This window comes from Tamandua tetradactyla, chromosome X (assembly GCF_023851605.1).
Source record: "Tamandua tetradactyla isolate mTamTet1 chromosome X, mTamTet1.pri, whole genome shotgun sequence".
NCBI classification, from domain to species: Eukaryota; Metazoa; Chordata; class Mammalia; order Pilosa; family Myrmecophagidae; genus Tamandua; species Tamandua tetradactyla.
In genome coordinates, this window is record NC_135353.1 from 75,137,728 (window position 1) to 75,165,667 (window position 27,940).

Below are 27,940 nucleotides of genomic sequence, written 5' to 3' on the forward strand. Positions count from 1 at the left end.
AGCCACCATGGCCTGCCCTATACCACTTACTCTTTACAGTACTCTTAGGGGGCAGATGAAACATTTACTGATTTATAAATGAAGAAATGAAGGTTGTTTGGCTTGTTAGAGACAGAGGTAGGGCTGGAATCCATTGGATTTTATCTTTTTGTATACTGAGCAGGGTGGCGTTAATAACAACAATGATAAAAAGCACCATTTCATTATAATTTGCTTTGAAATGTACCAGGATGGACATACATTTATTCCAGTATCCTTTATCTTTTACCACATACTAAATAGGCTACAAGAAGTAAAATGATGCTTCACAGAACACAGCCTGAAAGTGAACTTATAATTTACCTTGAGACACATTTCTTTCATTTTTATTCAGAGAGTTCCTCTTACAACCTATGCTAGTTTTAAAAAGTAAATTAAGAAGCTTAAAGGAAGATTACTGTTTTTCTAAAGTGTAAGAGTTTTGTTAACTGGACAAGCAACTTTCTAAGTGCTAATATAGTAGAGCTAAACATGCCTAGCTCCCTGGTAGAATCTGTCAAGAAATACTACAGTTTTATATTCTGAAATCCAAGGAAAAATAGATTACAAAAACATTATCATATTTTTTGTTATTGACTTTAACCTTGTATTTAAAACAAAATTAGACATTGCAAGAGAAATTCTGGTTCTTGATAAGATGGTGTAGAAGCACTTCTTCATATACTTTCCACTAAGTACAACTATAAAAACTTTATACATAAAAGAGACATAAAAGACTCTGAAAGGAGAAGAGAAGAAGGCATTTCAGCTAGGGAATTCAAGACCCAAGGAAGAAAACACTGTTAATATTATTGGGTTTTTTTTATTTTGCCTCATACATCCCAGTCTGTATACTGCAGATTTTAGCTACTCAGAAACTCCAATGGGTGCAAACAAAAAGTAGTTCCAACACAAGCCTTTTCTACCTAGTTAAAGGACAATGAAAACAGCAGCTTAGCAAGTCAGAAAACTTTTCTGCAATAGCCATCCAACTCTAGGTAAACACCCTTGGAAAAGCAGAAGCCCTACTACTACTTCATCAGCAAAGGCAAAGTGGAGAGCCTAGATTTGCCCTCTTCCCCTGCTATAAGGAAGCAAATACTCCCCCTTCCTGATACCCACCCCCAAGATGGTGTCAGAGAAGCACTAGTCAATAGCCAGAATAATTCACCACTGCTGGACAGTAGGCTGAAGCCTAATGCTGTGCCTAAACTTCCAGTCCTACCAAGCTGTCAGTAAAGAATGGCAGCTCCTTTCTCTGGTTGTCATGTTTCTATAGGAGACCTGTTATCATGGAGGACTTAACAAAGATCAAGAGTTTCAAGGCATAATATCCCAAATGTCCAGGATACAATCAAATTCACTTGCCACACAAAGAACCAAACTCATTTTGAATGAGGAAAACAAATCAAATGATGCCACCATGAAGATGACACAGATATTAAAAGTATCTAAAATGTAAAGGCAGCCATTACAAAAATGCTTCATCAGACAATTATGGACACAAATAAAAAAAACAAAATATAAAAATCCACACTAATGCAAGGTGTTAATAATTGTGAGGGTTGGTAAAATGGGAACTCTCTATTTTTGCATAATATTTCTGTAAATCTGCAACTTCTATAATAAAATTAAAAAAGAAATAGAATATTACATCAAATAAATATAGGATATAAAGAAGAAACAAATGTTCACTTTATAACTGAAAAATGCATTTAAAAAATCATCGATGGATGGACTCATCTGCAGAATGGGGAGGGTACAAGTAAGAGTTACTGAACTTAAAGACAGAGCAACAGAAAAAACAATCTGAACAACAGAGATAAAATAGACTGAAAACAAATGAAGAAAGTCTCAAGAACCATAAAATTTCTTAACCAGTTTTCCCAAAAAAGTAAAAAAAAAAGAAAAGAAATAAAGGAGATGAAGGTGTAGTTGAAAGAATAATAAAATAAATAAGAGCTGGTTTGGCAAGAGACATAAACCTACAGATTCAAGAAACCAAGAAAACCAAATGCAATAAATGCAAAAAATCCCACCAATACACAACCTATACTTCTAAATATTAAAGATAAAGGTAAAAAAATTGAAAGCAATGGACAAAAGCATACCTTCCTATAGGGGAACATTCAAATGACTGCAGATTTCTGATCAGAAAGCAAAGACATCAGAAGGTACTGGGAAGACACATTAAATGCACTGAATGGGAAATAACCAGCAACAAAGAATTATATATCCATTTAAACTACTATTCGAAAATTAAGGAGAAATCAAGATATCCTAAAATAAACAAAACAGGAGAATTCATCATCAGCATGTCTACCCTACAAGAAAAACTAAAGGGAGTCTTTTAGTCCAAAAATAAAAGGTCACTAGAGTGTAACTTAAAGCCAAAAGAGGAAATAATGTGTCAGTAAAGGAACCTGCATAAGTAAATATAAAAGACAATATAAATGTATTTTCTTTTCTAACTCTATTTATCCGCAATCTGATTTAAAAGAAGCTGCATGAAGTACTCATTATCAAAAAGTACTGAAAGGTACATAATATATAAAGATGCAATCTATATGCCACTAATAGCAGTAAGGAAAATGGAGGAAATTGACCTAAGTTTTTTTTATAATCTAGAAATTTGGTGTTATTCTAAACTAGATTTTTAAAATCAAGCTACTAATTTTTATTTAAGGGAAACTGTAAGAACCTGAGAATAAAATATTGTGAAATAAATGACAAAGAAACTAACACGGAAGAAGGCAATGATGGAAGAATAGGGGAAGTAAAAGACATGAAATATGTAGAAAACAAATAGAAAAATGGCTAACATAAATCCCGCCTTATTAGTAACTATACTAAATGGAAATGAAACAAAAAGCCCAATTAAAACAGACATTGACAAACAAAATAAAGGTTGAAAGTAAAGGTATGGAAAAATTTATACCAGGAAAATAGCAACCAAAACAGAGTTGCGTAGCTATACTAATATCAGAGTAAATGGACTTTAAGGCAAAAGTTGTTACTAGAAATAAAAAAGAATATTTCACAATGATAAAAGGGTCAGTCAATCATGAAGACCTAACAAATATAAAAATCTGTGCACTTAACACAAAAGCCCCCAAACTGACACATTTTAAGAGAAACAATAGACAATTCATCAATAACAGTTGGGCATTTCAATACCCTAATTTCAATAATGGATAGAACCAAAGATTAACAAAGGAATGAATTGCCTGAACAAACTTATAGACGACTCGATCACAACTAGATCACATTCCACTGAATAACAGCGGAATAAACACACATTATCTGCACATGCACACGGAACATTCAATAGAATAGATTATATCTTACAGTAGAAAAAAACTCATTAAATTTAAATAAATAAAATAATAAAAAGTATATTCTCCAACCACAATGTAATTAAATTAGGAATCAATAATGGAAGGAAATTTGGGAAATTCCCAAATGTGCTGAAATTAAAGAACAAACTCTTAAGTAACCAATCGGTCAAAAGAAAAAAAAAAACTAAGCGCAAATTAGAGAATGCTTTGAGATAAATGGAAATAAAAACATAGCATACCAAAATGTCACGGACATAGGGAAAGCAGTGCTCAGACGGAAATTTATAGCTGTAAATGCTTGCATTATAAAATAATAAATCCATAACTTATACTTCAAAGTTAAGAAACTAGAAAAAGGGCAGGCCACAGTGGCTCAGCAGGCAAGAATGCTTGCCTGCCATGCCAGAGGACCCGGGTTTCGTTTCATGGTGCCTGCCCATGTAAAAAACAAAAAATAAAGAAACTAGAAAAAAAGAGCAAACGCATTCCAAAGAAAGCAAATTGAAGAAAATAATAAAAATTACAGTAGAAATAAAATGTAGAGAGTAGAAACTAATTAAAGAAATCAAAAATTGATTATTTCAAAAGATCAACAATATTGGCAAAATGCTAGCTAAACTGATTGAGAATAAGACTCAACTCAAATTACCATAATCAGAAGTGAAAGAGGTGACATTACAGCTGATCTTAAAGAAATAAAAAAGGATCACAAAGGCATAATATGAACAATTATGCCAATATACTAATATACTAATAGTGCCAATATACTATTAGAAAATCTAGATGAAACGAAAAAATTCTGGAAACACATCCAATACCAAAACTTACTCAAGAAAAATGATAAATTCTGAATAGACCTAAAACATGTAAAGAAAGTGAATTAAAAACTTCCCACAAAAAAATGCCAGAATGAAATGGCTTCATGAGTTCATTTTGTCATTGAAAGAATTAACAATAACCCTTCACAAATTCTTCCGAAACATAGAATAAGAGGGAATACTTTACAGTTCATTCGTTGATGCTAGCATCATTCTAACAGAAAAACTTGACAAAGGCATCACAAGTGAAGAAAACTACAAACCAATATCCCTTAAAACAAACAAACAAACAAAAAAACCCACAACTAGCATGTTTGATAGTGAAAAACTGAATATTTTCCCCATAAGATCAGGCACAAGACAAGGTATCCATTTTAGCTACTTCAATTCAACATTGCACTGCTGGGTCTAGTCAGAGCGATTATGCAAGAAAAAGAAATGAATTTTATCTAGGATGGAAAGGAAGAAATAAAATGCCTTGTATTCAAATATGACATGGTATTGTATATAAGAAATCCTAATAAATTTTCAAATCACTATTAGAAATAACAAACATCAGGTTCATCAAGATTGAATGGTGCAAGATCAATATGCAAAATTAATTGTACTTCTACACAATAGCAATGACCACTGTGATAAGGAAATTAGAGTAATAATTTATGCACAATTGTAGAAAAAGAAATAGGAATAAATTTAGCAAAACAATTTTTGCTAATTTGGTCTGTTTGGTTTGATAAACTTTAAATTGTAAAAGATATTAGAAAGAAATTGAAGAAGACCAATGTAAATATAAAGACATCCCATGTTTACAGGGCAGATTTAAATTGTTAAGGTGACAATACTCCCAAAATTGATCTACAGATTCAATGCAATTTTAATTTAAAAATCCCATATGTTTTTTAATGCAGAAATTTACAATTTGATCCTAAAATTCATATGGAAATTCAATGAATACAGAGTAACAAAACAATCTTGACAAAAAGAATAAATATTGTCAAAAAATCAAAACTTACTTGAACTGCCGCAGTAACCAAGACAGTGTAATACTAGCAGGAGAACAAATGGACCAAGGGAATAGAATTGAGATTGCAAAAATACACCCACACAACTATGACAAATTGACAAGGGCATCAAGTCCACTAAATGGGGAAAGAACAGTCTCTTCAACAAATGGTGCTGGGAAAACTGGATATCCATATGCTAATGAATAAAGTTGGTCCCCTTTATTTACAACATATAAGATATTAACTCAAATCAGAGACCTAAATACAAGAGCTAAAACTAAAATTCTTAGAATAAGAAATAGAGGTAACTTGTGACTTGAATTTGGCCATGGTTTCTTATATATGACACCAATAAGCACAGTGATACAAGTAAAACTATAATTAAGACAAGCAAAATTTTAAATTTTGTGCTTCAAGAGACTTCATTAAGAAAATGAAATGACCACTACATAATGGGAAAATATTCTTAAATAATAGATTGACTTGTATAAAGAATATAAAGGACTTTTAATACAACAATAAAAAGAAAACTGAATTAAAATAATATGCAAATTATTTGAATATACATTTGTAAAAAATATATACATATGGCCACATGAAAAGATGCTTAACATCATTAGTTATTGGGAATTGTAAATCAAAATCACAGTGGGGTAACAATCCATATCCACTAGGATGGTAAAAGAGTAAGAGAGATAGTAACAAATATTGGTATGATTATGAAGGAATTAGAACCCTCATATATTACCGGTAGGAAAGTAACATGATGCAGACAATATGGTTCTTCAAAAAGTTAAACAAAGATTTACCAAATTACCCACCAATTCCACCTCGATGTATACACTCCAAAAAAGTGAAAACATTCCACTCAAAAGCTCACTCACCAATACCCATAACAACATTATCATTAATACCCAAAAAAGAAAAACAACCCAGATGTCCAACAAATGATGCATAGATATCCCAAAAGTGTTGCATTTATACAATGGAACATTATTTTTCAATAAAAGGGAACGAAGTTCTGACACATCCTAGAACATGGATAAAGCTTGAAATCAATATGCTAAGTGAAAAAAGTCAGACACAAAAGGGTACATGTTATTTCATTCCAATTATATGAAATGTTCAGAATAGTCAAATACATCGACTAAGGAAGTAAATTAGTGGCTGCCAGGGCCTGCAGAAAGGGGTAAATAGTAAATAGTCCATGCTTCCCAGAGGCCAGACAAATGCAGTTGTGCATGTAACCTGAGAAGTCTGACCCAGTATGATGAACCCAGCAGAAATATTTGCATGGACTTCATCACCAGGACTAAGACCTAAGGGGGAGATGAAAAGAGTTGTGCTGGTTTGAAATGGTGTACATACCCTAGAAAGCCATGTTTTAATCCTAATCCCATTTTATAAAGATGGCCATTTCTTCTAATCCCTATTCAGTATTGTATGTTTGAAACTGCAATTAGATCATCTCCCTGGAGATGTGATTTAGTCAAGAGTGGTTGTTAAAATGGATTAAGTAGAGGCATGTCTCCACCCGTTTGGGTGGGTCTTGATTAGCTTCTGAAGTCCTATAAAAGAGGAAACATTTAGGAGTATGAGAGATTCAGAGAGAGCAGAGCAGAATGACATAGCCACGAGAAGCAGAGTCCACTAGCCAGCGTCCTTTGGAGATGAAGAAGAAAAATGCCTCCTGGGGAGCTTCATGAAACAGGAAGCCAGGAGAAAAAGCTAGCAGATGATGTCATATTTGCCACGTGCCTTTCCAGATGAGAGAGGAACCCTGACCATGTTCATGATGTGCCTTTTCAGATGAAAGAGAAACTCTGACTGTGTTTGCCATGTGCCCTTCCACTTGAGAGAGAAACTATGAACTTCATCGGCCTTCTTGAACCAAGGTATCTTTCCCTGGATGCCTTAGATTGAACATTTCTATAGACTTGTTTTAATTGGTACATTTTCTTGGCCTTAGAACTGTAAACTAGCAACTTATAAAATTCCCCTTTTTAAAAGCCATTCTGTTTCTGGTATATTGCATTCCAGCAGCTAGCAAACTAGAACAGGAGTCAATAGAAGGTGAATCACCTTTCCAAATAATAAGATTTCTCCTCTGAAGCCACCAAATTGCCAAGGGAACAAAAAGGCATTGTTGGTGCATCTAGTCCACAGAAAGTACCAATTCCATGTCGCAACTTAAAAATCAGGAATCAGTATTATATGTCAGATAATACTTTTTCAAACTTTCCAGCTTTTCTTCCATCCCACTCTACACCTGGAGGAAACAGAAATGTCAGACCAAGTTGCTGAAAAGGTTGAACACAAAGATTGGATTCAGGGTAGTCACTCTATCTAGTATAAGTTTATGAGTCTGATTTCGGACACAATCTTACTGTATAAGAAGAAAGTTTAAATTGGATGTGAAATTTAAGGTTTGGCTCAGATTAGACTAGATTTCTTCACATCTGTGAATAAGAATTTGATGAAACCTGAAATTGACAAAATAAGGTATGGATTTCCCTGAGAAAATTGTCGAGGTATAGAGAAGGGAGATCTTATTGAATAGGTATGAAAGAGAGTAGCATGAGAAAAATAAAATTCTTGGATGATTTTAAACCACCTACTTCATTTTAGTCAGTAAAATAATTATTATACTATGTTATACTATATTTCAAAATTTAAAATTTAAATTACTTTTAAAGAAACTTTTAAAGTCTTGAAACTTTATTCGCTCTATTTCACATATATTTATTTGCTTGGGAAAATGATGCATCTGTGACCAAACTTTGTTATGAATATTATAAACTGAATACATATATATATATATATATATATATATATATATATATATATATATATACATATATATGACACATGTATGTAAACTGTGTTTTATTTTTCCTCTTGTCTTAATAGGAAGAACTAAAGAGAATAATCAAGGTAAGGCTGGTTATGACCAAGATTAGAAGTGGTCCTTAGAGAGCCAATCATGAGAATTTTATCTTCTAAAATGAAATATCAGAATTTGTTTTCTACATGTGCAGGTTCCGAGAGGTGAACCGGGGTCTCCCCAACAGCAGGCAAGAATTCTACCATTGAGCTACACTTGCACCACCCAGAATATGTTTTTTAAAATCACTACTTTATTGCTTTTTTTACTTCAGAATTCTATATTATAAGAAGAGCCAACACTCATGTTGAATAGTTAATTTCTTTATGAGACAGTCAATGTATCATAAATATCAGGCTCTCTGATCAAATGTACATGGAAATATTTACATATACAATGTGTTCTAAAAGTTAATTAATTGTATTAAGATTACTGTTTATGTGTCTGTCTTCCTCTGTAGACTCTTTTGTCCTTTAAAACCTGAACCTGAGACTTATTCATCTCTCCATCCCCAGCACATTGTTTAGATTCTGGCAAATGGTGGGTGTAACACAAATATTTTAGAATGAATGGATGGATAGATGGATAACTGAACTCATTCAGTGAATATTCCAGTTTGAAGACAAGAAGCAGAGTGGAATAAATCTCAGAGAATGGTCATTTTAAAGGGATCCAAAAATCTTGTAATTTAATCAGAGATCAATATTCTTGAAAGAGCAAGGATCATATATTAGTGATTGTTTGTGCCAAATACATATATAATACTATTCTGTAAATATACAAAGTCTCCATAATGACCCTTGCATTGCATTAAATTGAATAGAGCAAATGGAATCAGGTATGCTTTGTTCACCATGGCTTATAATAATCATAATGCAAGTAGATAACTCTAATGTACATTAGCTGGAGCTCTTTTAAGAGCTCACCCATGTATGCATACCAGGGGAAATGAAAGTAATTTAAGCCAGCGTCATTGTTATGATGCCTTTTTGCTTCTTGTGTCCTTTTCAGTTATTGAGTCACACATAGAAACTATAAATGGAAGCCAAATGCCTTTAATGTGACTATTAACTCTAGTTAATCAGGTATTTTCAGATTCTTTAATTATTTCAAAGCTACTTAGTCTATCAGTGGGGGCTCAGATTAAGAAATAAATGACATGAATTATATCCTTGCATTTGTCACTAACTTGTTAGAAGATCTATGTCAAGCTTTATTTGTGTATCTATGTTTCAACCGGCAAAGTTGAGAAATACTGCTTTCTACTTATTACTTCATAAATATGTAAGGATGATTAACAAGATTGAAACAAGATGTTAGTCATTGGCATATGCTTTCACACATCAGCTATTTATTAACTGACTCTATGATATTCCAAATGCTTCCCCAGTGCCCCAAAGTGCTTCCAAAATTACTCTGGGAGTATCCTTTTCATCTAGCTGATTCTGGCTCAGTTTTTGTGATTGATTAGTGAACGATTTGCATTCAGCATTAAGAATCCCCATTATCAGAAAAATACAATCCCGAGGGAAGTACTTGGGTTTATCCAAGAATCTAAGAAAGGATTGGGATCTACAGTAATGGAGCTGTGCTTCTGATTCAATCCCACTAATTATAAGGACTGTGAGAGTCATTTTGAAACTTTGCACGGTGATATAACAGTACCTCAAATCCTTTGTATGAGATTAGCATTGTAAATAAGGCTGGCTGAATGTGAATGACTTTCTTCTTGTTCCTCTTTCATAGCTATAATCTATGTTGGAAGAGCTGGGTTGTGTTTATAATAGTGTGGACTTTTTACTTTCATGTTCTTTGGAGCATATTATTCCATTCAGATATGCTGAATGAAATAGAATTCTTTGTGTACTTTTTCATTGTTTAAGATTTTCACCTCTGACACAGAAATTGATTTTATATTGCCATCTGTATATAATGGGCCAAAAATAGTCCTTCAAAAATCACAAGTGAAACTCAAGGGAAGAACTTGGCTGTAAAAAACATCCTGTATTACCTTTAATTACATAAAATAATATATTTATTTGTTCTTTGGAAACTGAGTTTAAGCAAAATGAAGTGGATGTCTCTCTTCAAGCTTCCAAACAATTTAGTGTTAGGCTCATGTTAACATACAAATTGATGAAAAGGATAGCACTTTGCTGCTCCAATATCTCTGGATATCTGCAGTCTAAGCCTGGTTTACTCTCTACGGAGTAGAGTTCCTTTTTTCTTTAAGAACTCCTGTTCTGGAAGATCAGGGCATAGAAGAATTATTTCTTGTTATGGTTCTTTGCAAAACAGTGCAAACATCTATATATCTATAACAATCAATCTCTCTATATTTATATGTATATCTATCTATCAATCTATCTGTTTATTTTTCTATCTATTCACTATTGAAGAAACTCAAATATAAAGGCTTCTCACATTTCTGACCAAAGAAATCTTTAATATAGTTGCTTTAAAGAATGCCATTAGCCATAAATCACAACCCATAACACATCTTGCAGTAATTAGCCATAAATGACTACCCAGAACACATCTTGCAGTAAAGCCCAATGTATGGATGTGGGTTTACTCAGTCAACATTTTAGAGCGCTTTAAGCCATCCTTTTTTTTTCATGTCATAGAGATTAGTTTCCTTGTGAATTCATAAGAAATATCTAGTAAAAAAGTAACTGTTAAAAGAAACCAAGAACACACAATAACTCCAAGGGGCATGCATTTTTTAATCTGTACTCACTGAGATTTAATCAAGAATTTACTGAATGTTGCCATTAATTGTAAACTGCTATACTGAACTAGAATGGATTTTCAGAGTAATATCGGTGCAGATTTTTATATGTTTTCAAGATCAGCAGCCATATAAAGGAAAATAATAAAAATAATAGAATACTTAAGCATATTGTCCAGCCTATCTGAGGTCTTCCTTTCTTTCCCTGGTTTTCATGTATTAGACAAGCAAAATCCAACAATACAAATACCAATGCACTGTTGGGTGCAGCATTAAATTGTACTACATGTTTTTATTTTTTCAAAACACTTGTTCTATGCTATTGTTAAGCAATGTATATATATATATGCATATATATGCTGCAAATCAACATCTAACCCTGGAAAGAAATTAGTGTTTGCAAAAGTGTTTTCTCTATGGCATCTGGAGTTGATTTCCAGGAAAAATATGAGGTAGTTCATCAACCTCAATGTCAGATGCTGAAGTTTCGAAAATCCACAAAATATTCCTGAAAATTAGTGGGAAAGAGGAAAAGAGTGACAGTAGATACCAAATTACAGGGGTTTCATATAAGGCTTTTTATGAGTATGTGGTATTTTATGTGGTATTTAAACTGATAGTTATAAAGATAACTAAGATTTAGCCAGTCAAACAGTTCAGGATAACATGGTGTGGGCAGACAGAATCATTAAAATGAAAGTGTAGAGTGGAAAAGTGTATGGCATATTATGGAAATAGAATGATTATTAATATTGCTGGAGCACCATGAATGAAGAAGAATTGTTTTTTTTTCTGATATTGTAAGAGAAGTAGATAGATATGAGATCCTAAAGACTTTGTAGGCCATATTAACAATTTAAATTTTATTTTTAAATGCAATGGGAAAGGACTGATGAGTAGTGATCAAGGGCATGGTTTTAGAGATTATTCTGGTTGAAGCTGTAGTATGGATTGGGAAGAGTACAAGAATGAGTTTGGGGAGAAATATCAGGGGTCCATTTAAATTGTCCATGTCAAAGATTATTGTGACTTATTATTAGTCTTAGGATAGAGGATATATGAGAATAAACTGATTCAAGATGTATTTTGAATGTAGAAACATCAAGATTTAGTGATAGATTAGATAAATTGAGATAAGAAAAAGGGACATGTAAAAAAAAAAAAGCTCCAGACAGATTAAGAAAATGTGAAAGCCCTCTCCTACAAAAAAGCAATGAGCACACTTGCAAAAATTGTCAGAGTCAACTTTTTCAGATCTCTGGAAATTAACCAAAGGCTTTAACGATCTGGGAAGCATTTGTTCCCAAAAAACTAGCTTAATCTTTGTAGGAACAGTGAGCCTTATAGCATTTTAAATTGTCCTGTTCTCACTGCCCTTCAACCTAGATTGACAGAACCCTTGTAAACCAACAGCCTACAATCCCATTGGAAACCAGAAGCCTCACAGCTGCTGAATGGGGCAAAATGGAATGGGTGTTCCTACAAAGTCCCATTAAGAGAAACTTGTCATTATTTTACTTAGTTTAGTGGTTCACTGGAAGAGACCCAACTCACAAACATTTATTTTTACTTGACATGATTTGGATCTCACCCAGTTAGAAGAGCTTTTTCTCTAGGGTTGTTAAGCAGCAATCATTTAATATCATGTCTGCATGATGCAGTGGATAACAGTTGGATCAAACAATAGACTAACCAAAAAACTTAAAAAGGAAAAGTAAGGGAGTGAGGTGTCCTTCGGAGATTTTGAAAAGCTCCAAAATACTCTTGGGAAACTAGAAGGCCTAGGAAAAACCTGAGAAATCTGTAGGTCTCACATCTGGTTAGCAGTTATGCTCTGTGAAAGCAGAAAGTAACAGCTAAGTCAGTTATAAATAGCCTGGCTGATCTTTGAAAGCATGTTTTGACATGCACACAGAAATCTTAATTTCTTAATTAGTTCTAGGTATTTAAGGAGATCTCTGTCTAATCATTAACTGACCAAAAAGCTACAATTTGATTCTACACAAAGAAATGAAGGACACTAGTGAAAATAACTATTTATTAAATTAAATACAAAATACAGAATAAGTATAATATTTGTTTAAAACACTTGCCATCTTCTATATAATTTAACAACTGTATATAGCAATAATTATAAATCTGTGTTGATATTCATACAATGTATACAGATGTATTTTGTGATAATAACAGCTTGGATGGTATCAGAGCTATATAGAATCATAATACTATTAAAATTAAGTTGAAACTAATTGCACCTCCATTATTCTAAGTTAAGATATTACTTGTATTCTTAGGGCATCCACTAAAAAAATTTTTTTTAAATATAAAAAAAGAAATGACAACGGACTTGAACTAGTACAGCAAGAAAATATCTAAACACAAAAGAAGACAGAAATTGAGGAACAGAGGGGAAAAAGACATGGCACGTAGAAAAACTTTCAAAATGGAAGATAGAAATCACAGATTATCAGTAATTACATTAAAAGTAAGGAGCTAAGGCACTCCAATCAGAAGTCAGTGATTAGCAGAATGAACCCACAAAACAATCAAGAAGTATTATTCAGTCCTTAAATTGAACAAAGTCTGATACATGCTACTATATCAATGATCTTTGAAGACTAGTGATATAAGGAAATTCCCTTTATATATATATAAAGAACATATATGAAAATTCACAGCTATCATCATATTCAACGGTGAAAGTCTGAAAGCTTTCCCTCTAATATCCGAAACAAAACAAAGATGTCCACTGTCAACACTGTTATTCAATATTGTACTATAATTTCTAGAGCTTGCAATTAGACAAGAGAAATAAAAAAAACAAAAATTAAAAAGGAATAAGTAAAACTTTCCTTATTTGAAGATGACATTTTACTATATATAAAAAAATCCTAAAAATGCATAGTAAAGCTACTAGAGTTAATAAATGAATTAAGCAATTAGCCATGTTACAAGATCAATAAGCAAAAATCAGTATACTTTTTTTGCATGGGTAGACACCAGGAAACGAACTCAGTATTCTTCCTATACACTAGAAATGAACAATCTGAAGAAGAAAATAAAGAAAAATCCATTTATAAGAAGCTCAAATATATGGGAATAAATATAATCAGTGATGTAAAGGCTTTACAGAGAAAGCTATAAAACATTGCTAAAAGTAATAAAAGAATATGCAAATAAATGGAAGTTGGAAGACTCATACTTCCCAATTTTAAAAATTACTATAAATCTATGGTAGTCAAAACAGGATAGTACTGTAACATAGGACTGTATAACACATGAACTTTATTGTAAATCCTGGAATATAGTTAGTAGAATTATAAAAATATTTATTCACGAAATATAATAAACACAACCTTTCCTTAAACCAAAGGCTAATCCAGAGCAAGGACCTAACTCTCTTCAATTCTATGAATCCTGAAAGAGGTTAGAAAGTTGCAGAAGAAAAGTTTGAAACTAACAAATGTTGGATCATGAAGTTTAAGGAAAGAAGCCATCTCCATAACATAAAAGTTCAAAGTGAAATTGCAAGTGCTTATGGAGAAGTTGCAACAAGTTGTCCAGAACATCTACTTAGGTAATTGATAAAGGTGGCTACCCTAAACAACAGATTTTCATTGTAGATGAAACAGCCTTCTATTAGAAGATGTTATCTAGGGCTTGCATAGCTAGAGAGAAGTCAATGCCTATACTCAAAGTTTCAAAAGACAGATTGACTCTTCTTAGGGGATAATACAGCTGATGGCTTTAAGTTGAAACCAATACTCCTTTACCATTCTATTTACTGAATATTTTAAGCCCACTATTGAGAACTATTTCTCAGAAAAAAAAGACTCCTTCAAAAATATTACTGCTCATTGACAATGCACCTGGTCATGGAAGAGCTCTGGTGGAGATATATAAGCTTAATGCTTTTTTCATGGCTGCTATCACAACATCCATTCTGTAACCCATTGATCAAGAAGTATTTAAACTTTCAAGTCTTATTGTTTAAGAAGTATATTTCATAAGGCTATACCTCCCATAGATAGTTAATTCTCTGAAAGATCTGGACAGTCAACTGAAAACCTTCTGGAAAGGATTCACCATTCTTGATGCCTTGAAGAACATTTCTGATCCATGGGAGGATTTCAAAATATCAGCATTCATGGGCGTTCAGAAGAAGTTGATTCCTACCCTCGTGGATGACTTTGAGGGTCTCAAGACTTCAGTGGAGGAAGTAACTGCAGGTTTTGTTGAAATATCAAGAGAACTAAGCTACACTTTAAATTCTTAGTCCTCTTGCTGCAATCTCATGATAAAACTTGAATGGATAAGGAGTTGATTTTTATAGATGGCCAAAGAAAATTGTTTCTTGAAGTGGAATCTACTCCTGGTGAAGATGCTGTGAGCACCACTGAAATAACAACAAAAGATTTAAAATAGTACATAAATTCAGTTGATAAAGCAGTGGCTGTGTGCAACTACTGACTCCAAATTTGGAAGAAGTTCTACCGTGGGTAAAATTCTATCGAGCAACATTTCATGCTATGGAGAAATATTTCATGAGACAATCAACGATGTGGAAAATTTTCAGTGTTATCTTATCTTAAGGAATTGACACAGCCACCCCAATCTTCAGCAACCACCACCCTAATTAGTCAACAGCCATCAAGATCAAGGTAAGACCATCCATCTGCAAAAATCAAATGACTTGCTGAAGGTTCAGATGATAGTCAGCATTCTTCAACAGTAAAGTATTTTAATTAAGGTATGACCATTTTTTAAACATCATCCTATTGCAATATAGTGTAAACATAATTTTCATATGAATTGAGAAATCAAAAAATTTCATATGGTTTTTATGCAATATTTGCTTTTTTGCAGTCATCTGGAACTGGACCAGAAATATCTCTGAGTCATGCCTGTATATACAATAACATATTTTTCTGCTGTGAAAAGGAACAAAGTTCTGGTGCATGTGACAACACGGATGAACTTTGAAAACATAGTGCTGAGTGAAATAATCCAGACACGAAAGGACAAATGTAGTATGATCTCATTGATATGAGTCAATTATAATAAGCAAATTCATAGAATTGGAAACTAGATTTCAGGTAAGGAGAGGGATAAGGTTAGGGAATAGGGAGTTATTTCTTAATTGATGCAATATTTCAATTTGGATATTCAGTTTGGAATGATGAAAAGTTTTGGTAATGTTTGGTGGTAATAGTAATCCAACTTTATGAATGTAATTAAGGCTACTGAATTATGTATCTTAATATTTTAAAAAAGATAAATTTTAGGTCATATATATGCCATTAGAATAAAAATTTAACAAAAAAAATGACCATATACAACACAAACATCAACTTTAATGAAAACTATGAACTATAGTTAATGTCATAATTTTAATAGTATTCTATATCAATTGTTACAAGGGTACCACACTAATGCAAATTGTTCTAATGGGGGTGGGTATATGGGAATTCTGTATTTTTTGCAAGAAACTTCTGTAAAGGTAAATCTTCTCTAATAAAAAGAAACTTTAAAGAACTACTGATTTTTTTAAAGAAATTGACAAGTTGATCCTAAAATTCATATGAAAATCTAGGGAATCAGCCAAAAACAACTTGAAAATGAAGAAGAAAGTTAGATGACTCTGCTTCCTGATTCAAATACCTACTACATAGCTGTAGTAATCAAAGCTGTGTGGCACTGGCATAGTGATATATGGCTATATAAAGGGTACATATAATGACATAAAAAGGATAGAAAAAATATGCATGACATTCCAGAACTAAACCCAGATGTTTATGTTCAGCTGATTTTTGACAAGAATATCAAACAATTCAATGGAAAAATAATTGTCCTTTTGAGAAATGTTGCTGGGAGAAATGTATATACACATATAAAGAATGAAATTTCACCCCTACCTCATGCCATATACAAAAATTAACTCCAGATGGATCATATACCTAAATACAAGAGCTAAAACTGTAAAATGCTTGCAGTAAAAAAAGAGCCTTAAATTGCTGTAAATTGCATTAGGCAATAATTATGGCACAATAAGCATAAGCAAAAAAGAAAGAATAGAAAAGTTGGACTTAATCAAAATTACAAACTTTTGTGCATCAAAATACTTTATCAATGAATTGAAAAGACAGCCCACAGAATGAGTGAAAAGATTTGCAATATTGTATCTTATAATGGACCATTATCCAGAATATACAAATAACTCTTAAAACTCAAAAATAGAAACACAAATTACCCAATTAAAAATAGGCAAAAGATTTGAATAGACATTTCCTCAAAGAATGAATACAATGTCCAATATCACATGAAAAGATGGTGAACATAATTGTTCATTAGTCAAAGGCATCTCAATACCACCATGAGATGTCACATCATATGCACTAATATTGACATCATCACAAAGACAGAAAATAAAGCTTGGTGAGGTCATGGAAAAATTCAAACCCCTCATATATTGCTTGTGGGAATGCAAAATGGTGCAGCTACTCTGGAAAACAGTTTACATTTTCATTAAAAGTTAAACACAGAATCAACATATGAATGAGAAATTGCACTATTATGTATATACTCAAAATAATTGAAAACATATATACATGCAAAAACTTGTATGGAAGCATTCATAGTAGCATTATTCATGGTAATAAAAAATTCAGAAAAAAACACAAATGTCCATCAATTGATGAATGGATAAATAAATATATATTTATAGTACATATACACACATAAATGAGATATTATTCAGCATAAAAAGAAATGAAATTCTGATATATGCTATAACATGGATGAACCATGAAAGCAATAGTCTCAGTGAAAAGAGATAGTCACAAAAGACCACTTATTGGATGATTCAATTTCTATGAAATATTCAGATGTCACTATAGTGACAGTAAGTGGATTAGTGGTTGACAAGGGATGGTGGAAAAGGGAAATTTTGTTAAAGGTAATGGATATAGTATTATGGTATATGGGGTGTTGAAAATTTTCTAAAATTAGTAGTTATGGTTTCACAACTCTGTGTATATGATAAAAACACTAAATTTTACCCTTTATAATGGTGAAATTTATGGTGTGTGAATTATGTCTCAAATAGAAATCTTGATTGAGGGAGAAATGTTCAATATTATTGACTTTGGCTATGTTGGAATAACAGAGACTGGATTTACTTTCTCAACTGAGTCAACTAGAAAACTGGAAAAGATATATGAAACAATAAAACAACAGTTTCCAGACATTAGACGACTGGTCCTTAGATCAGTGATACCGGAGATATTAGTTACAAATGAGGTGAGTACTGTGATTGCTATGGCTCACTGCTTTGAGAAAGTTTCCAGGCCAAAGAACAGAGACTGGGAAGTCAAACAGTGTGAGTAATCCTGCTGAATTGAGGAGATGGAATTCTGGGCTCAGAAATATCATGGAGGCTAGAATTTGAAGGACTGAGTACTGGAGAGAGGAAATTGCTGGGGGTGGGGCAGAGAGTGCACTTAGGAGAACTACAGGACTGTCCTCCTAAATATTTAACTGTATACCAATCTGCACATATACATGAAGCAAATATCAAGGACACAGAAAAGACCACTAGAAAGTAAAAGATACAACAAACACTGAAGTTACTCAAGGCTGAGAATAGTTTAAGTTTTAACCAGCCAGATTGGAAATAACTATCATATAAAATATTACATAATATTCTTTGAAATTATCACCTTAATACTTAAACAATATTAGCCATAGGTAAAAGGCCATTCTGGACTTAGCCTAACAAAGCTTAAGAGCAAGCCTCTAAAGTAGCAACTATTTCTAAGTAACTTAACTGTGTACCATATAAAAGCCCAAAAATAATTAAAGGAGTGCAAAAATATCTACAACCCAATTATATACAAGTCATAATGATTGGCAAATAATAAAAACTTACTAGCCATGAAAAGAAACAACAAAATAGAATATATAATGAGGAGAAAAGTTAAAGTACCTTAGCTTGATCTTCTAGATAACTTGTTACAGCTTCTACATCAGCGCTTGAAATGTTATGTTATGGAGGTGGCTTCTTTCCTTAAATCTGATGAACCAACTCTGGTAGCTTCAAACTTTTCAACTGAAACAGTGCAAGAAATCAAACAGATAACAAAATTAGTACACAAGGAGATCAAAACAAGTCTTATAAATATATGCTACATATGTTCAATAAGGTAGACAAAAGCATGAGCATAATGACAAAAGCAACAAAATATGTAATAAAGATCTAAATTGATCTTTTAGAGATAAAAAACCTAAAACATATTAAATGGAGAAAATATGAAATGGAAAAAAATATGAAATGGAAAATTCATTGAGTGGGACTTAACAAATGATTAAAACACTGCAGAAGAAAAGATTAATGAGCATGAAAGCAGAGTAGTAGAAAAAATATCCATAGTGAAATATAGAGAGACAAATATGATATTCAATGGAGAGTGAGTGAATCCTTACATTTTTGGCTATGAGTATGTAATTTGACTAGCCCTAGCCCCAGCACTAGGATGGACATATAGATAAAGATAACAATAGAGAGTTCATAAGCAGGCTCACACACATATGGCCCATTGATTTCTGACAACGTTTTCAAGGCAACTCAATATGGAAAGGATTATCATTTCAGCAATTAGCGGTGGAACAATTCACATGTCCATATGCAAACAATGAATTTGACCAGTGCACCATTTATATAAAATAACTCAAACCATAAATGTTAGACCACAAGTCTTCTAGAAGAAACCACAGGACAATGGCTTAGTGTCCTGGGTTAAGAAAATACTTCTTACATTAAACACATCAATCACAAACCATGAACAAAACTATAAATCAGATGCATTAAAATTAAAAGCTTTTAAATTTCAAAAGATGCCGTTAAGAAAATGCAAAAGCTAGCCATGGACTGTGAAAAAGATTTACAAAACATTTATCTGACAAGATATTTCTATTTAAAATATATTGTTAATAATCCTTACAACACTTAGCCATTTTAAGACTATAAAGTGATATAAGAATTGCTGACTTTAGCAGTATTTAGAGGAAAATACCTAGCCCTAAATACAAAAAACAAAAAAAAATTACATTGATAATAAATAACTCAAACAACAAACTTAAAAGTTCAAGAAAAAACAACACAATGAATTCAAAGAACGTAGAATAGTGGAAATAATAAAAATTCAGTGCACAGTTTGTGGTGGTTTTGAACAGAATATACCCCAGAAAAACATGTTTTTAAACTCAATACATTCCTGTGTGTGTGAACCCAATTTCAGTAGGACTTTTTGAAAAATAGTTGATTAAGGCTTACTTGATTAAGGAAATTTGAACATTACAACAAATACTTCCATCATTACTATTTTACAATATAGTAAAAATGGAACAAATTGTGTTATATTTAACTATATAGGTATTTTAAGCTTTATTTAAATGACTCTACATTGATATTAGGCCTCATATATGCCATGGATAAAAGTTATAGAAATAAGTGATAGCTTGGTAATATTATCATATCTTAATTGTTCTCAAATGAGAAGTCAAAATAAAGCAGTATTTCACTAGAAGTAAAATAGTGTTTCACTAGAAGTAGTCAAGTATAACATCACACAGTATTTCACTAGAAGAAAACAGTATAACATCCCACATTTTGGATTCAGAATGTGTGTCTGACACCATATATACTATATTAAACCTCCCTTTCAAAGTAGAATATAACTACCTTTTAAGCCAGGAAACACCATTTTTAAGAAAGTACATTTCTTTTGGTAAATTGTTCTTGCTCTTCTTCCTTATACTGATATAAAAATGTTCCTAATACGTTTATTTTTGGATCTGTTTCTCCCTGCTGGAATCAGAGTAAGTAATCCTTTTCTTATCCCTCAAATATTTGTAGTAAGTTTAAATTCTATCTCTCTAAGACTTCTCTTCTCTAGGCTAACATCCCCATATCAACTGTCCCTCATGTCAACTGGAAATCACACTATTAGCCTTTTTATTTGGCTTTCTTTTTAGAAAAGTGTCATTTGTTAAAGAAACTTTTAACCAGTGGCAGGCAGAATAAAATATAATATTCTAGACTTGGTCTAACATTAGCAGAACACACCAAATAAGGTATATAATGTGGCAAGACTCGAGGCTTGAAGTTTCATAAAACATGATCAGAATAAAATTAAATGAATAACTATAATTTTCAACCTATATCATAACAGGACCAAATTTCTTATTAGCACAAAGAGAAATGGGTAGAACCATAGAATTTTCTTTTTAAAACAAAGAACCAAATTCTTACAGCTGTATTGATTTCATAATTAAATTTCTATTGTTCCGGGATTGAATTTGTGCTACTTGATGCAAAATAAAAATAAACATATCTTTTTCTGAGAAACAAATTTATTATCACTTTCTTATCTCTTTGACTACTACTTATTTATTTTATTTCCATATTTTGCATGGAAAATTGCATATTCCATATTGGGCCCATACTATGGCAACACAGAAAACTTTACTTTGGTGATAGTTTTAGAAGAAATAGTGGAAACTTTTGTAGGAAAAGTAAATCTGACATCATTACTTGGGAAAGCCTGGAAGTCAGCAAAAATCACAGCTTCAAGCTCGATTCTAACCAGCATGCCAACAACCTGAGAGGCACTCTGTTACATATTGTACTTTTATAGTAAAGTTAATTTCTTTTCCTGGAATTCTAGAGCCAAAAGAATTTTGGAGAGTTCATCTGGTTCATTCCCATAACTTTCATAGAGAGATCTGCTAACTGTGCCAGAAAAGGAGAATATTCGTCTTGTTCTTCTTTACAGTTTTCAAGGGGCCAATAGTATTTACAAAAATAATGAGGCATCAAGCAATAAATGTTGTGGATGTAATTAATTCTACTTAACTGTACATTTGAAAGTGGTTAAAGTGGGGAATTTTAAGTTTTATATATGTTATATAATATAAAGTTTAGAAAAAATAAACAGGAAGTATCTTAGAAAATGTTGATGCTGTCCGGTAGCATAGTTTTTGGATCTTCATGAAACTGACAAAATCCAAAATTATCAATATGGGAGAATTTAGGAAATACTATTCCTGGGAGCCCTTCATAAATAATCAATGAGAACAAATTTCAAATAATTAAAATGACCAGAGAGATAATAACATAAAGACTGGTAGTGAAAACTAAATATTTAATTACTTGCAGAACTAAGACTAAATTAAAATTGAAAGGGAGCCATTATAGCAAATTATGACTATGTGATCTGATGACATAGATATAACACAACCTTATAAATAAGAGGAGATTATAGACAGCATATGCAAGATTTTATCTTAAGTTTTCCATAACCATAATGGGTTGTAGTTGTTTTGGTACTGCTAATTCTGGCACTATTTCGTGTGTGCTGTGGGATAAGGGATGAAGCAAATGAGCAATTATGAGATACTATAATTATATCATCCACACCAGGATTCTTTGTGTGGAAGAATAAAGAGAGTTAGAGGTTTAATATGGATGAAACTAAGTTAAAAAAAATGTAGTACTGAATTTGAATTTGAAATATCAGCATGAACTGAAAAAGTTACATATGGAGGATGGCAAACTCATTCGTTATCTCAAAAACTGGTGAAATAAAAATAAAGAATTAATTACTTTTCCTGATACCTGTTTATCATAGACATCATTGGATAACCAAACAGTAGATGAAGAAAAGTGTCTTCACGTATTTTGAGGAGTCCTCAAAATAAGTCATGATAAATTTCTTGTACTTGTAATTCCATGTCACTTTAAGCATTCTGAATATGCATGCTAGAGTTATTTAAAATGAAAGAGAAGGCAACCAGAAGGGCATTTTAATTATAATATTAGCATAATCACTCAGCCATTTTATGAATATTTTTTTATTTAAAAAGCAAAATATTTCATTGTAAAAACCTTGGTATATGCAGATAAGTTAAAGAAAACTCCATTAATCTGTGAACCTATCACTCTGTCTATTTCTCCCTTCAAATTTGTCAGCATTTGCTTCATTTATTCTACTGCTCTGCTGTTAGATGCATATATTAATTGTCCCAACCCGCAGGACAGTCAACGGGGTCCGCCACCTGCTGAGGGAAGAATGGCTATGGGACAGAGAGACACAAGAAGGACAGCAAGACAGGATTCTGATCAAGCTGCAAATTTTATTAAGCAAGCCGGGTGTATATATACCGGCTTGGGGAGGGAGTAGGGTATGTGGGGCATTATGATAGGAGGGAGTTCGCGCCGGCGGGAAGGGCTGGTTAGATAATTGGTGGGGAGTTCGTGCCAGCGGGAAGGTCCCAGCGGGAACCTATTTCCGTGAAGAACCTTGTTGTACTATATAGATGCCATTGCATTAGCCGGGGTGGCCATGTTGGCTCAATCGCTATCTTAGGTTAGCCTCTGGTCCCCAACATCTCCTCCCTTTGTTTTTCAAAAGGATGGAGGAAGGATGCTGATTAAGCATTCTTTTGGCATTAACCTTTGCTGGGGGAAGTAGAGGCCTCATTCCCCAAGTTGTTTGTGGCTCTGTTTTTCTGGGGAGGGGAATTTTTGCAGAGCTAACCCCTATGCAAATGAGGCATACTTCTCAAGGAGCTCAAAAACGGCCTTTGATTGTTCTGGCCCTCCTTTGCAGTGCTTTGCCTTGCACCCAGCGGTACCAATCATAGCATAAGCTAGAAGCATACTTTCGAGTGGTATGCTGCTCCCGTAGGAGGGGGGGATTTACAGAGGGTAGATGTTTTCTTGGCCTTCCAGGGTTACACCCTGGTCCTGGAGATGGAGCCTTTGGTAATGCACCTGAATGGGCCTCCCTAGGGCTGAATTAACTTGATCCTTTACAAGCTGCAGTATTTTCCTTATAATAGCAGGTGCAATAGATATTATAAGGAGTAGGGTTATTAAGGGGCCTAATATAGGGAGGAGGTAAGGGAGGATTCCATTGAGTCCCCAGGAGGAGCCTCCTTGGGCTTCCCGCTCATGTTTGCGGTTTGCAATTCCTTCCCTAAGTTTGGTCATTGAATCTCTAATTAAGCCAGAATGATCAGCATAAAAGCAACATTCCTCGCCTAATGCTGCACAAAGCCCTCCTTGTTTAAGGAAGAGCAGGTCTAGCCCCATTCTATTTTGGAGAACTATTTCTGATAGGGACGTAAGGGACTTTTCAAGGTGGGTGACGGAAGTTTTAATATGGGTTAAGTCCTCGTCTATGGCAGCCCTGAGATGGGAGAGGCTTTGTTGTTGGAGGGTGATTGAGGCGATACCAGTGCCTAGACCAGCAACACCAGTAGATGGATTCTTGGACTTCAGTCGTCTGAAAGCTTAGCCGTCGTTGAATAGGTTATAGCAGGGCTTGCTGGTTTATTAATAGCTTCAGCTGTGCTGGAGAAAGGAAGAGAGAAAAATGCCTTTTCTCAGGGCAACCTTTTTGCCCTGGACAGATTGTTATTGTCTATTTGTTTTGTTAATTGCTCTGGTAACCATTTGTCTGAATTAATTCCCTAGAATATATATACACTGATTCTTTGCCCCATATCAGGACCGGATCTGGTCCTCACCAAGTGTTATCCAATGGATCTTTCCAGAGGACCGTGGCGAATTGTGTTCAAATAGATTTAAAATAGGCCTGTGGGAGATTGCAAGGTAAAGAAAATATTAAAATCAACAGGCTTTTTTAGATCTATTTGAACAAGCTGTCCTTTTTTAATGCATTGTTCAATTAATTGTAACTCTCATTCAGCTGCAGCTGTTAACTGCCTTTTGCTTAATAAATTAAAATTTCCTTGTAAAATATCAAACAAGTTTTGTAACATATAATTAGGAATCCCTAAAGTGGCAGGTAGCAAAAATGAATGTAGAGTGCCAATAGTGACATGTACCCATAGCAAATGACCAGATTTTTAAAATTGAATTCATTGGATTGATTTAAAAGGAATGCAGGAATGTGGATTCTTTATAATTGGTTGTGCATTTTTACTAATTTTAAATTTATTGCATGCAGTTTTTATGGTATTTTCTTACAATAGTGGCCAAATTTCGGTTTGCTTACATGACGGGGCCCAGTTGGGTCCTCTGGGAACTGGCTAGGGACCAAGAGGAGCTTCCTGGGACCTAGATATCTTTATTAAAGTACACCTCCTTATGGGGGGATAGCCAGTCCTCCCAGCTAGAGTGTACATTTTAACTATTTTTTATCAAGGTCATGTGATAGCAATATCAGTTGCATGTAATGGCAACATCAGGTGAACAAAAAAGACTCCACAAGTATATTTTTTCCTTGCATTCAACCCTCAAATCTGATCTGCTTCCAATATAAGCCATGGTTATTTTAGGATAAATTTAGCTTATACATATGTAGTTTATATAAAGATTGGACAAAGCCTTAAGATATTTTGGCTTAAAGGAATATAGGTATTTATATGATTTGAATATGATTTAGCCAGTAATAGATTCATTTATAGTAATAGTACTTAGATTAATAGATTAAGCCACCTGGTTTAGGGCAAGAAAAGAAGCACTTTTTGCCAGTATAATGATACCCAGGAGAAAAATCAGTATTTTTTATACAGATAACAACATGATAAAAGTTAACAGAAGTTATTTTGATAAAACACAGACGCTTTGCTTTCTAACTAATTATTTAGAAATTTTATATCTTTTCATTAGAACAGGCTAAAAGTTCAAGAAAACATTGTCATTTTAGACTCATTAAATCTTTCTTGATTTTAACCATAATTTCTATTTTTACAAACCCTCAGCACTTATTATATTAGTTTAGGCTTTATTCCATATTCCATTATTCAAAAATAATGCATAGGGGGCAATTTTTTGAATAATGACCCGATTTGTTACAATTAAAACAGATGGGGCCGTTGTTTTCAGGGCGATTTTGTAAGACAGCTAATATTGCCTGAGTATTAGGATTTATTCTGTTACAAAGTTTAATATAATTGGAGAGGTCAGTATTACGAAAAGGGCAGATTGCTGCCTGACAGGCGGTGTTAGCATTTTCATAAGCGAGATGCTTGATAAAATCGCTTTCGCTTTCCTGATCACCAAGAATGCACTGGGCTGCGATCTGTAGCCAACTGAGAAAGTCAGTATACGGCTCGTTGGGGCCCTGAACTATTTTTGATAAAGAGGACGTGAGAGCCCCTTTTTGGGGGAGTAGCCTCCATGCTTTAATGGTGGCGGACTGCACCTGGAGACCAAGTCCTCGGGGGTATTGTGCCTGGGTAGAATTAAGATGATAAGGACTTGACCCTAGAAGCTTTTTTAATGACCAGGATTTTGTGCTGTCTTTTAAGACATTGCTTTCAGCATACTTTTTACACTGCTCCTCAGAGTCCACTTTCCATAACAAGAAATCGCCACCTGATAGGGTGGCTCTGTCGAGCTGTGACCAATCATTTGGAGTAAGCTCCGTTTCGCTAATATTGTCTAGCAAAGCCAGAGTAAAAGGGCAGCTGCTCCATAATCATGTACGGCTTTCTTTAGTTCTTTTAAATATTTTAGATTAATCCTTTTGTATTTATTGGTTCGGGGTGTTTCCTCCCGCTCGCGGCTACGCTCGTGGCTACATTCTGATTTTATTTCATCCTCATCATTGGCCTTCTCGCTCCCTTCCCCCTCACTGCTTTCCTGTTCAGACTGAGGCTTGGAAGCTTCTGACCTTGCCTTTTGCTGGCTACGGAGGACCGGAAAAGTGTAGTGGGCACAGCGGGGGTTAGAGGGCTTATTTTGGTTAGTCATTAGAGAGAGAGAAGAGAGCACCTGACTGGCGGTTTGCAGGGAGTTAAGGAGGTGATTATTTTGCAGTTGTTGTCGGTTAGCTCTGGCCTGTTCTTGGGCAAAGAGTTCATTAAAGGCATTTGCACTGTTTCTGAGCATAGTGGCCGTTTCCTCCAGGGCTGTATATTGTGACAGGAAGGGCAGAACTCGGGGCATTATAGGATAGCAATGGTGAGGAGGTTGTGGCGCACATGGCACATAGAGGGGGGGTCGGAAGGCTGGGAGGTCATTAAAAGCTGAGAGGGGTTTTTCGGCACAGGGAGTTTTATCTTCTTGGAGGTCAGTGTCATTTGGTATATCTATAGTGACAGAATTACATTCTGAGTGGGATCTGGAGAGGGGATGTGCATCTTTTAAGGCATTTTCTCCCTCTCTACAAAGCTCTAATATTTCAGGGTCTGAAGGGGAAGTTTTTATGGCCTCATTGATTAAGTTCCAATAATTGAAGGCTGTAACTGGTACCTTTTCCGGCCCGAAAGTTTTATAGTAGTCCTTTAAACAATCTCCTACTCTTGATCAGCATTTTTGGTCTATGGTCCCGTCAGCAGGGAACCATGGACAGGTTTGATAGACAAACTGAAAGAAATTTCTAAGGTCCTTTTTCTTAACTCTTGCTCCTTGTGTCTTGAGGGTTTCTTTTAATTGTCTCACGTAAAGCTCATGTGTACTAGATTCCTGTTCCATAGTGAATTTTTTAAATGAAAATGAAAGTGACTTACTGCGTGATCCTTCGCTCTTCTCTTCGTTCATCCGTCGGCGCGAGGCAGTGTCACCGGGGCTGCGTTCACAGGTGAGTTACTTCTGTGGCAGTCCGGGGTTATGGGAGGGCCCTCCTCATTTTTCAGCGCGCGACGCTTCTATCTGTCAGCTAGCGGTTGAGCCCCACGTTGGGCGCCAATTGTCCCGACCCGCAGGACAGTCAACGGGGTCCGCCACCTGCTGAGGGAAGAATGGCTATGGGACAGAGAGACACAAGAAGGACAGCAAGACAGGGTTCTGATCAAGCTGCAAATTTTATTAAGCAAGCCGGGTGTATATATACCGGCTTGGGGAGGGAGTAGGGTATGTGGGGCATTATGATAGGAGGGAGTTCGCGCCGGCGGGAAGGGCTGGTTAGATAATTGGTGGGGAGTTCGTGCCAGCGGGAAGGTCCCAGCGGGAACCTATTTCCGTGAAGAACCTTGTTGTACTATATAGATGCCATTGCATTAGCCGGGGTGGCCATGTTGGCTCAATCGCTATCTTAGGTTAGCCTCTGGTCCCCAACAATTAATCATCATTACATCTTCCTGTTGAATTGCCCCCCTTGTCAGTACAAGACCAC

At 34.3% G+C, this 27,940-nt stretch overlaps 1 long non-coding RNA gene across 1 annotated transcript in view; it reads right to left on the reverse strand.

The window, feature by feature from the left end:
* The window catches only part of LOC143670625 (uncharacterized), a 28,603-nt gene extending 1,157 nt beyond the window's left edge, over positions 1–27,446 (reverse strand). The window contains exons 1-2 of the long non-coding RNA XR_013169413.1: positions 27,336–27,446; positions 18,778–18,900 (exon numbers count right to left, since the gene is read on the reverse strand). This is a non-coding gene — a long non-coding RNA (uncharacterized LOC143670625). The remainder of the gene's footprint in view (positions 1–18,777; positions 18,901–27,335) is intronic.
* Positions 27,447–27,940: the final 494 nt, after the last annotated feature.